This window comes from Lissotriton vulgaris, chromosome 3_1 (genome assembly GCF_964263255.1).
Source record: "Lissotriton vulgaris chromosome 3_1, aLisVul1.2, whole genome shotgun sequence".
NCBI classification, from domain to species: Eukaryota; Metazoa; Chordata; class Amphibia; order Caudata; family Salamandridae; genus Lissotriton; species Lissotriton vulgaris.
In genome coordinates this window covers 1,890,981,484-1,890,994,789 of record NC_141689.1, presented here as the reverse complement: position 1 = coordinate 1,890,994,789, position 13,306 = coordinate 1,890,981,484, and the positions used below count along the sequence as shown (strand labels likewise).

The 13,306-nt window shown below is 43.7% G+C and overlaps 1 protein-coding gene across 1 annotated transcript in view; it reads right to left on the bottom strand.

The window, feature by feature from the left end:
• The window catches only part of RXFP1 (relaxin family peptide receptor 1), a 955,071-nt gene that overhangs the window by 357,242 nt on the left and 584,523 nt on the right, over positions 1–13,306 (bottom strand). The gene's annotated exons all lie outside the window — the stretch shown is intronic.

Here is a 13,306-nt window from a genome sequence, read left to right as displayed (position 1 = left end):
ACAGCGCTCCGGGCTGCGCTCCGGTCCGCTTACTTTTCGCGAAACGGAACTTTGCGCGCAGAAAGCTGATTGGCTCTCCGGTGTCTGTCAACATTCTAAACAGTCCGGAGCGGCCGCCATCTTATCTCTCGGTAGGATCGAGAGAGAAGAAGGTGAAAAACGAAGGGGGAATTTAATGAAAGGGGGCAAGGTATACCTCTCTTGACCCTCTAGGAATGATGTTGGGGTTATTAAAGGGTCCCGTGGGGAAAATAAAAAAATATATATTTTTCGCGGTAGAAGCGCTTCCCGGGCCGCGAACTGGGCCGCAAACTGGTAGCGAAACGGGAATTCGCCATTTTGTGTTTTGTTTTAATTAAATTACTAGGTATAAGGGGGTGCGGGAGACGTATCCTGACCCCTTATGTTTTCTGAGGGTGGCTGAGGAGGCTCATATATGTTGATACATGTCTTCCAGCGGCTGTGCGTGAGCTTTTTTTTTTTTTTGCTGCGTGACGTCTGTTAACGTTCGATTCGATGGAAATCAGGAAGTGTTGACCACCATTTTGTCACTGCGAGTAAATATTTTGTTATAAATGAATCCTTATTGTTAAACATTGTCTGCGCCATTTTGCCTTTTTGTCCAATGCCACAATTTTGTCGTGCACTGCAGCCATTTTAGATGCCTTGACCAGACCCACTCTCTGCACGCCGTCGATTCTCAGCACGGCTCCCCACCCTCGCAAGCATCTCCCCCACGCACTGGTCACCCCCGCTCTCTCTCTCATGCATGGGCCATATACTTCCCCCCATCTGCGCTGCTCTTCCCTGAGAATCACACCCTGTGCCCGCCCGACACCTCCCTTTCACCCTATTCACTACCGCACCCTCTGACACTCCTCTTCCTCTGTGTCCGATTGTCCAGGCCGGACCCAGGCTATCACCTAGCCCTGCGGAAGTAGTTTATGGCCCCAGCTGTAGAGAATCCAGACATACCAATCCTCCCGATTCAGGCGTGAGACTACTGATTTCAGTGCTAGTCTTCCGCCTCCCGATTCCTGCAAGGAAAAACCCGGGGGCATATTACCAACAACTAGCGATAATTTTTGTCTCTAACTTGTTTAGAGACAAAAATTATCGCCGCACATCGGCGAATTTTATCGCAGATAAACCTTGCTATTAGCAAGGTTTATCGCAAATGCGATAAAAAACGGCCGCAATGCATGAATATCGCTGAAAAGTCAGCGATATTCATGCATTATCCAGCAAATGCTCTTAGCCATGTTATCCACCTTCCATTGGATAACATGGCTAAAAACTGCTCAGGGCAGGTGTTAGCTTTTGGAGATATTCGCGCTTAGCGCGAATATCTCCAAAAGTTGGTAATAGGAGATAGCGATGGTTAGGGACTGTTTCCAGTCGCTAACATCTTGGCACGCCCACTTTGCATGTCATTAGTGATAAATATCACTGACATGCAAAGCGGGGCCCAATGAATCCTTATAGATAAACATTGTCTGCGCCATTTTGCCTTTTTGTCCAATGCCACGATTTTGTCGTGCACGGCAGCCATTTTAGATGCCTTGACCAGACCCTCTCTCTGCACGCCGTCGATTCTCAGCACGGTTCCCCACCCTCGCAAGCATCTCCCCCACGCACTGGTCACCCCCGCTCTCTCTCTCATGCATGGGCCATATACTTCCCCCCATCTGCGCTGCTCTTCCCTGAGAATCACACCCTGTGCCCGCCCGACACCTCCCTTTCACCCTATTCACTACCGCACCCTCTGACACTCCTCTTCCTCTGTGTCCGATTGTCCAGGCCGGACCCAGGCTATCACCTAGCCCTGCGGATGTAGTTTATGGCCCCAGCTGTAGAGAATCCAGACATACCAATCCTCCCGATTCAGGCGTGAGACTACTGATTTCAGTGCTAGTCTTCCGCCTCCCGATTCCTGCAAGGAAAAACCCGGGGGCATATTACCAACAACTAGCGATAATTTTTGTCTCTAACTTGTTTAGAGACAAAAATTATCGCCGCACATCGGCGAATTTTATCGCAGATAAACCTTGCTATTAGCAAGGTTTATCACAAATGCGATAAAAAACGGCCGCAATGCATGAATATCGCTGAAAAGTCAGCGATATTCATGCATTATCCAGCAAATGCTCTTAGCCATGTTATCCACCTTCCATTGGATAACATGGCTAAAAACTGCTCAGGGCAGGTGTTAGCTTTTGGAGATATTCGCGCTTAGCGCGAATATCTCCAAAAGTTGGTAATAGGAGATAGCGATGGTTAGGGACTGTTTCCAGTCGCTAACATCTTGGCACGCCCACTTTGCATGTCATTAGTGATAAATATCACTGACATGCAAAGCGGGGCCCAAGATGGTCGCTATCTCCTTTTAGCTGTCACTAACTAGTGTTAGCGACAGCTTGGTAATAGGGAGATAATTTTATCTCCTTTTTTTTGGCTTTTAAAGCCAAAAAAGCGGAAATAAACCCCCTTGATAATATGCCCCACGTTTCCTCGGGGGTTTCAGCTGACAGGGCTTGGTATTGTGTTACGTGCTAATTCTTCCAGGAAACGTCAGAGGGTCGATGTAGGGGTTCTAGAAGGGGTGATAAACCATTTAAGCCTCATGAACAAGCGCATGGTCTTTTAAAGATTTGTGAAGTACTCGGGGCGGCGGTGTGTGTGTGCCCTCTTTCAGGAGCGGGCGGGGGGGCACTGCTAGCAACTTGCCAGGCCAGGCAGTGTTCAACACGTGCATCACCCTTTCTCTGCCTGCTATTGCGCTCCATGCTTCGGAAAGGTAAGAAAAAGAACGTGCATTTGAGTTTGAAATGTCCGATTCTGTAGCAGTACACTTGCAAAGCCCACACATGACAATAACCCGATTCAAGGCCCCATTCACCCGATTTTTAAAAAAAATATAGTACTCCAAGAAAGTTGGATTATAAAACTTTATTAACTTTTAAATATAACGAACGCAACAAAAACTGTAAATATATTTAAACATTTTTTGATAAAAAAAAACAACAATGGTCAGAAGCTGTCTTTTGTGCGAATAGTCCCAAGGCGGCACAACGTGCTGAGTTGTGGAAGGCACCCAGGTGAAGAACCATCCCTTCTTTAAACCCCATGGTGACCAACTATAGTTTCAATGAGTGCTATGTCCCAGGTTATACATAAAGTAGTGTTTACCTAGAGTGGTGCTGTGTAGGACACTCTGAATGGAAATTAACCAGAACTATAACGATAACAACAACAACAACAATAATATAACTTTTATGCCCAAATTACGCAAACATTTAGCTAATCTGCTAAAGGGAGGAGTCGCCATTTCTTTACAATAATCAATAATGAAAAATCAACATCAATAGGGTTGTCCGTATTCCCGATGCAGCACTATAGTGCAACATACACAGCACCTGGGGTGTCAAGAGTGAACAGGTTCTAGCTGCTTAACCAATGACTGACAAATGCTATATTAAACACTTACTATGTATAATACTTGCGTTCACAATAGTTTTACTTTACAAAACAGAACAAAAGATGTCCCCTGTAAGTAAACCCGTATTAGCTGTTTCAGTTATTGAACATCCTAAGGTTTTATGACATGGGGAACAGTGGTGATATCCTGGGCCACCTATCCGTAGCCTCTCTAATCTCCATTACAATGTGTTTCTTTGTTCCTTAAGATGTCATCTGTGTCAACCTCTTCCGAGAATGCTGATACGTTAGGGATTTCCTTGTGTTTCTTAATAGCATTGGTGTCTGCACACTTCTTTGTCAATTCTGTGAACATGACAGCTGCTTCATAGACAGACGATATCTTTGTTTAGTCATTAGTGTTAAGTGTGTCTGAAACTACAGTGCCCTTCTGTTTTTCTTTCTTCAGGCTCTACAGAGTTTTGTGTGTTGTTCTTTTGAGCGACAATTATTCCAGAGGTTTCAGGTTCACTTGTTTTGTCCTGCAGTGAGTTAACAGCTTTAGAGACTTCATGTTTATTTGCTATGTCCTGCTGTGCGTCAACTGCTTCAGAGACGTCAGCCTCATTTGTTATGTTTGACTAGATCCTGGACCTGCCCGGCCGCGCCCAAAATGGCGCCGGTGTAAATGGGACTCGTAACTGCTTGTTGTGTACTGGTTGCCCAACCTTGATATCACGAGATACGTATGCAGTTTTGAAGCACATGGCGGAGGCTCGTCTGCTGTAGTGGGGCGCCCCTTTATCGTTTCAGTCGCCATTCCGCCCGCTTTTGCTACACTGTGCCTTTTCCGCCATTCAGCTGTTTACCGCCCGCTCTTACGGCTACAGCGTCTCGCTCATCATGTAGTTGAGTTGCTCCCACTCTTGCGGTGCAGCGATAGGCGGCTGCCACAGGACTCTTAAAATGGCGGCCGGCTCTTCGGATTTGGGCCTGGTCCAGTAAAATGGCCCTGGGACACCTTGGAACTCGGACGCTTGTCTGCCAGGGCTTGGGTCCCATTCTCGAAAGCGTCCCCTCAGCCTTGAAGATTGTACAAAAGTCTTGGGGGCCCTCGACTCCCGCAGGCTTCCGGTGGGGAGCGGCTGCCATGATTGCTTGCGGAATGGCCACGACGGAGCTACAAGATGGTGGTGCTCTCATGGTGACGCCAGCTTCAGTCTGAAACATCCAGAAACAAGGTGGGGCTTTCATCGTTTGGGAAAAAAAATGTTCTAAACCAATGAAAAGTGTTATTTTTAGGTCACATGACCTAGTCTTACATCATTAGGAAAACAAAAGTAAAATGAACCAATGAAAAGTTTTATTAACAAGTCACATGACCTGTTATGCTTACGTTACGCGCTGGGCGGCGCGCTCTGGATCGTTTCCGGGAAGCTGCGCCTTGCGCACCGGAGCACTTCCGGGTGCGCTAACGCGGCGCGTCATATGACGCATTACGCGACAACGCAGGTCCAGAATATAGTCAAAATGTCTTCACCAACCAGCGGTCGGAATACAACCGCTTTCAGCAGTCCAAAAAGTTCTGTTAAATCTTAAGACCGGGAGCAACTCAACTACATGGTGAGCAAAACGCTGTAGTCGCAAGAGCGGGCGGTAAACAGCTGAATGGCGGAAGAGGCACAGAGTACCAAAAGCGGGCGGAATGGCAACTAAAACGGTAAAGGGGCACCCCACTACAGCGTGTCTTCAGGTCAAACGGATTGTGGGACAAGGTCCAGAATGGAAGAGTCATCAAAAGGCAAAAAATTCCGCCGGACCCCGGGAGCCGGCCGCCTATGTTGGGGGCGATCTCAGGCCACACCAGGGCAACACGACTTGGGGAGGGGGCAGGAGCCAAGCGCCCCCTCCCAGTCCGCGCCATCTCACCGCCCCTCGGGGGCCTCCGTCAAGCGGTTTAGGGAGGCACCGTATCACATTGTTTTCCAATGCAGTCAGGTCCGCAAACGGACCCCACTTACTTTGAATAGTGAAGCTGCAGCAGGTGCAAATAAGGTTTAGACAGTGTTACAAGCGCTGCTTAGAACTCTGAAGTATGGCACTCAACATCCAGAACTTATGCCATTTGTGTAAGGCAGTGACATCGAAGCAACTCAGGGACCAAAAGCATGAACGAACACTCACGTATGAAAATCTTATTTGGGGAAGGGGCAGGATCCGAACGCCCCCTCCCAGTTCGCGCCACTACACCGTATGTAGAAAATCTGAAGCCATCGTTCTACAAACTCTCAACGCTTGCTATCAGTGCATGAGTTTCATGCTCGATCGATTGAGCTAGCCGGATCGGGCAACAAAAAGTATAAAATAGTTATGTAAAAAGTTATTTAATAAAATGTTTTACCCTGTTTCTTTGCTGGTGTGTTGTCTATATTTATAATATTTGCATAGGGTTTGTCGTTATTTTGGGCGGGGTGGGTGACGGAGCCGAGCTGTCTTGCAGCCCTCATGGTGTGGAGCTCAGTTCATTTCACTATTTTCGTATTTCTCATGAAGGGTTGTTCCTAATGTTTGTATTTTAGCGAGGTCAAAAAGAGATCCAATTAGTGGTCTACTGATTTTGCACGATTACTTTTATTTTTTTACACGATTTTTCACTATCTGCAAAGACTAAACAGAGTATTGCGACTTTGTGCTTGTTTGTAAATAGAGAATGATCCAAAGAGAACCAATTCTAAAACAGTAAATGCTTGGATAACAATCAATCAAATGGAGAGACAAGCAGGTACGACGGATTACAACGGGGGTAAAGGTCTGCGTTAACTACCCTTCACTATCTGCAAAGAGAGAGTACTACTAAGAGAAAAGAGGGGAGTGGGGGGGGGGAAGCGTTCAAAGCACATGCGCGTGCATAAACACAAAAACGTTTTTACCTATCACATACTTGACATTTGACAGCTTTTGATATTTGCTATTAAAAAACCATTGAAATTCACAGAAAAAACCATAGGTTATAGTCCATATATAGTTAGGAATTTGCATTTACAAAACCTTGAAAATTCAATGAAAAAACCATTGGTTATAGAACATATATAGTTAGGAATTTGCATTTACAAAACCTTATTTTACTCGCATAAAACCATTGAAATTCCATATATAGTTAGATGCGCTAACTATATATCGCGCACCCGCAATCCACTGCTGATGATGTCACATATTACATCATTCATGACATGGTTAGTGACATCACTGATGACATCACTGATGACATCTCAAATGACATCACTGATAAAATCACTGATAACATCTCATTTGACATGACTGATCACATCACTGATGATATCATTCATGTGATAATACCATGAACCTCTTCAGACTCTAATATAACCTTAGATATATTAGAGTCTTAGAAACTTTAATAGCCCCCTCATCAATCCTAGGGGTTCAGGAGGGGTCTGCCTTACCCCTTTCATTCATTTACACCTTTTTTTTTTCCCACCTCTTGTCTCTCGATCCTACCGAGAGACAAGATGGCGGCCGCTCTGGACTGTTTACAATGTTGACAGCCAATCAGCTACTCCTCAGGATTTTTTTTTTTTGGGCCTCGCGTGGTTTTATAATATCCCCTCATCAATCCTATGGGGTCAGAAGGGGTCTACCTTGCCCTCTTTCCTTCATTTCCCCCTTTGTTTTGGTCTCCTCTTGTCTCTTGATCCTACCGAGAGACAAGATGGCGGCCGCTCCGGACTGTTTACAATGTTGACAGCCAATCAGCTACTCCTCAGACTCCCGTTACACTGCCGGTTAGCTTCCCGGTTAGCTGCCCGGTTAGCTGCCCGGTTCGCTTACCAAGACGCGTCTCTACGGCGAAAAAATCGGATTTTTTTTTTTGGGGCCCCGCGTGGCTCTATAATATCCCCCTCATCAATCCTAGGGGGTCAGAAGGGGTCTACCTTGCCCCCTTTCCTTCATTTCCCCCTTTGTTTTGGCCTCCTCTTGTCTCTCGATCCTACCGAGAGACAAGATGGCGGCCGCTCCGGACTGTTTAGAATGTTGACAGACACCGGAGGGCCAATCAGCTTCGCATCGCAAAGTTCCGATACGCGAAAAGTTCGCTAACCGGATCGCTGCCCGGAGCGCTGTTACAGATATATATCTTGATTTAAACGTTAATTTCTCAAAATCCACTGAAGCACATATATTGAGACCTAGCAAAGGCACATCGGGCTAACAGTCCCTACAATTTTGCCAAGTTTCGTGGAAATCCATTCAGCCGTTCGGACTAAAAGTGAGTCCAACCGCCCTATGGAAATTAACATGGGAAAAACGCGTTTTGGGACCCCCCTTTTTTCTCGGCCCCCCCTTGACGAACCCCCCCCAAATTTCTAGGAGCTGCTCAGAAACAAAATGTGCCATTTTCCTGAAAATTTCAGCCGATTCCGTCCACAAACGCCAAAGTTATTAGACATAGAATTTTCAGAAATCCCATAGGGAAAAAATCCTAACTATATATACCTACTGGCGACCGCCAGTAGGTAATATATATATATATATATATATATATATATATATATATATATATATATATATATATATATAGCAACACGTTCCAACTTAATGTAGTCGAAAGGCCGGCAAGCACTCAGGTATCCGATTTGATAAATTATTAACCCCCCTCACCCCAGACAGACGCGTTTCGCTATACCAGCTTCGTCAGTGTCAGTTTGTGTTAAACCCCACCGGTCATTGCTCTGTTCATCGACATAGAAGATGGTAAAAATTATGAAAACGGTGGCCATCTTTAAATATATGTATCCACATACATTACAGTTGTTTAACCTGGCGAATAATAAAGTGCTCAAGTGCTTAATAATACAAACATTGCAAAAACAAACAATTAATCATTTAAGTACATACTAATGATTTAATTAACGGGGAATCGTGACCGGATCCTACATGGCATCATTACGATATCGCATAATTCTGGTCTACGTGCCTATAAGGGAGTGTATCCCCCATGTATACTATTTATAATTTCTATCAAGGAACTAGGTCACTATTCAATCATTCTTATTGGTCGTGTCGCCCTGTATGGGCAGAGATCTCATTTAGTAATTCAGTGAGCTGTGTTGTCTCATGTCAGACCCACGGGTGCTTGGAGATTACAGTTGATATTATGTGTTTTTCTCTCAGTTAGTGACCAGGTTGGACGGGCTGATATTTTACATGGTCCCATGTGTTAATCTACAGGTGTACCCACATTTCCTCATCATTATTGAGACCCCATGGTGTCATAGTTTTAAGGTCAATGATGTATCTGGACTCTAGAATCCGGAGTGCCTTTTCTCTGTCCCCCCCCTCGCTCTAGACGGTTCACTTGATCTATACTGTAAAAACTTAGGAGATCCCTATTGCTTTGGTGACATTCTGCAAAATGACGAGCCACCGGATAGGATTTATCCTTATTAGCGATTGCTCGCATGTGCTCGAGGATCCTAAGTTTGGCGGGGTGAATAGTGCTTCCTATATACCGCTTTTTACAGGGGCACTCTAGGCAATAGATGGTATAATCCGAGTTGCAGTTTAGGAGTTTTTTTATTTTCCTGTTTGGTCTACCCTCTCTGTTGAATTCAATAAAATAAAGATGATGGGTCCTTGTTGTAATGTTCATGTAGTATATTTATTCTTGGGATTAGATAGTCAGGTACAGCATTCAAGTAGGAATGTAATATGGTAAGAAACCCCACCGGGAGCAGATAACTGCTCAGCCTCCAAGTAACTCCCTTGAAAAGCAACAGGTAGAATCATGGATGACACCACAGAGACATGACATAGACAAGCAGACACTAACACTAAGGAGGGACAAAGAGAGAGGAAGAGCCGGATATAACACACTCCCATTCTACCTGGGTATTCAGAGACTTTTTTTACTGTATTTGCACGCTTTGCAGCGAAGACATGGGAAGAACCCCTTTATGTTGGTTAGATTGGGGGGCTGGGTTTTTGAAGAAAAAAAAAAAAAAAAAAAAATATATATATATATATATATTACCTACTGGCGGTCGCCAGTAGGTATATATAGTTAGGATTTTTTCCCTATGGGATTTCTGAAAATTCTATGTCTAATAACTTTGGCGTTTGTGGACGGAATCGGCTGAAATTTCCAGGAAAATGGCACATTTTGTTTCTGAGCAGCTCGTGGAAATTTGGGGGGGGTTCGTCAAGGGGGGGCCGAGAAAAAAGGGGGGTCCCAAAACGCGTTTTTCCCATGTTAATTTCCATAGGGCGGTTGGACTCACTTTTAGCCCGAACGGCTGAATGGATTTCCACGAAACTTGGCAAAATTGTAGGGACTGTTAGCCCGATGTGCCTTTGCTAGGTCTCAATATATGTGCTTCAGTGGATTTTGAGAAATTAACGTTTAAATCAAGATATATATCTGTAACAGCGCTCCGGGCAGCGATCCGGTTAGCGAACTTTTCGCGTATCGGAACTTTGCGAAGCGAAGCTGATTGGCTCTCCGGTGTCTGTCAACATTCTAAACAGTCCGGAGCGGCCGCCATCTTGTCTCTCGGTAGGATCGAGAGACAAGAGGAGGCCAAAACAAAGGAGGAAATGAAGGAAAGGGGGCAAGGTAGACCCCTTCTGACCCCCTAGGATTGATGAGGGGGATATTATAGAGCCACGCGGGGCCCCAAAAAAAAACCCCGATTTTTTCGCCGTAGAGACGCGTCTTGGTAAGCGAACCGGGCAGCTAACCGGGTAGCTAACCGGGAAGCTAACCGGCAGTGTAACGGGAGTCTGAGGAGTAGCTGATTGGCTGTCAACATTGTAAACAGTCCGGAGCGGCCGCCATCTTGTCTCTCGGTAGGATCGAGAGACAAGAGGAGACCAAAACAAAGGGGGAAATGAAGGAAAGAGGGCAAGGTAGACCCCTTCTGACCCCATAGGATTGATGAGGGGGATATTATAAAGCCACGCGGGGCCAAAAAATAAAAAAAATAAAAATCCGATTTTTTCGCCGTAGAGACGCGTCTTGGTACGCGAACCGGGCAGCTAACCGGACAGCTAACCGGGAAGCTAACCGGCAGTGTAACGGGAGTCTGAGGAGTAGCTGATTGGCTGTCAACATTGTAAACAGTCCGGAGCGGCCGCCATCTTGTCTCTCGGTAGGATCGAGAGACAAGAGGTGGAAAAAAAAGGTGTAAATGAATGAAAGGGGTAAGGCAGACCCCTCCTGAACCCCTAGGATTGATGAGGGGGATTTTTCGCGGTAAAGGTGCTTCCTGGTACGTTAACCGGGCAGCTAACCGGCAGCGTAACGGGAGTCCGACATATTGTGTTTTTTGAACGTTTGTGATATGTGCACGTGTGGATTTTGTCTAATTAAGGTTAAAAAAATATATATATATCTTTAAGCGTGTTTTGGGTTTGGTTTGCGCTGCAGAGACGATACGTCACGGTTATGCGATGCATCATGAGGCGTCTCACGGGCTACGTGATACGTCACTTAATAAAGAATATATTTTACAGCTATAGATATTAGCTTTTAAAAAACCAATGAAATTCACAGAAAAAACCATAGGTTATAGACCATATATAGTTAGGAATTTGCATTTACAAAACCTTGAAAATTCACTGAAAAAACCATAGGTTATAGACCATATATAGTTAGGGATTAGCATTTAAAAAACCTTATTTTATTTGCACAAAACCATTGAAATTCCATATATAGTTAGTTGCACTAACTATATATCGCGGACCCGCAATCCACTGCTAATGATGTCACATATTACATCATTCATGACATGGTCAGTGACATCACTGATGACATCACTGATGACATCTCAAATGACATCACTGATGACATCACTGATGACATCTCAAATGACATCACTGATGACATCACTGACATCTCATTTGACATTACTGATTACATCACTGATGATATCATTTATGTGATAATACATCTTCAGACTCTAATATAACCTTAGATACACTCAGTGTAAACAGGCACTCACAGACTGTCACACATCCATGGAGTTACTCACACACCTAGTCAGTCATGCAAAGAATCAATCACATCTCCATTTCCTCAACTATACAGTTATACACACCTTACTTATTCAAACATATAGTAACACATATTTACTCTCTTATACAATCCTTGATACAAGTTCACAATGATTCATACAGCCACTCACACATTCACTGGCTCTTATGTTCAGTTATTTATATATGTCAACTCTCACATGGAGTGTGTTTTACATATGTACTTACTTTGACATGTAGCACTGAGATATCCATTCACTCACCAATATACTCATGCACACAGTCAACTGTCCATACAGCTGTTTCTACATGCACTTTTGAACCCATACACCTAGGGAATCAACTGCTCACACATCTATGCACAGAGTTATACACCTCCCAGCCACCCACACACATACTCAGTCTCCCATACAAATACTTGGGCAACCATTCAATAACCCATATAGTTACTGATATAGCTACTGATTTAAACATGCAGCAGTTTACAGAACAACATAAATAATGATTGCCAAATTAAGACACTTTAATCACTAACCCATACACTCAGTGAGACACATTTAATCATTCTCTCATACAGTCAGTCATGCACCTACTAAATCCTTCATCCAGACACTTATACATCCACTCATTCTTCAATATGTAAGACATATTTTAACTTTACAGAAACATACAGTCACTGGGTGTTGTCATCAGTGATGTCATCAGTGATGTCATTTGAGATGTCATCAGTGATGTCATCAGTGATGTCACTGACCATGTCATGAATGATGTAATATGTGACATCATTAGCAGTGGATTGCGGGTCCGCGATATATAGTTAGTGCAACTAACTATATATGGAATTTCAATGGTTTTGTGCAAATAAAATAAGGTTTTTTAAATGCTAATCCCTAACTATATATGGTCTATAACCTATGGTTTTTTCAGTGAATATATATATATATATATATATATATATATATATATATATATATATATATATATATATATATATATATATATCCATATATCCACAGCCTTGGCTCAACCTTTCGCGGTTCAATGGCGCTCTCTCCACCGGTGCTAGCTAGGACTACTAAGCAGAGCCCCGCTTTTCTATATTACACAAATCCCTTAAGATAAGAGAATAAGTCCGCACTCACAAAAGAGTTTCTTTCCCAGTCCTTAGGTTTATTTGTCAAAATTCAGCATATTAAGTTACAAAACCAACGCGTTTATAAAATGTCAACATTGCAAGGTGTGCCAAATTGCAATAAACAAAAAGGAATAATGTACCCAACAAAAAGATGTGGCAGATAAGACAACTGATTGATTGCATGAGTACACATGTGATATACGTGATTGAGTGCCCGTGCTCGTTAAAATATATTGGAAGCACGAAAAATGAATTTAAAAAGTGCATCCTAGAGCATATCAGAGCGACTACAAATAAAGATAGGAGTAACGCAGTCGCCAAACATATGGAGGTGGCGCACAATAGTGATTGGAAACTCCTAAAGACATATGCACTGGAATGTATTTTGCCACATGAGAGGGGTGGAGATCAGGAAAGACAACTAAGATGTAGAGAATCAAGACAAATCCTGAATTTTCGAACAATGACCCCATGGGAATTAAATCAGAGTGAAGAACTTTATGCACATTTATAAATAGTGTTTTTGGGAGGTGCTTGTTGTGACAAGATGAATTTCCTTGGAATAAGAAAAGAGACCACAGTAGAACTTTGAAATATGGAATTGTTTAAATGTAGATATAATGAAAAATAGTTTTCATGATATCATGATGTACACAGTGAATCTGAGTGGCACAGACGGCTTTATTACGAACATATAGCGTAGGA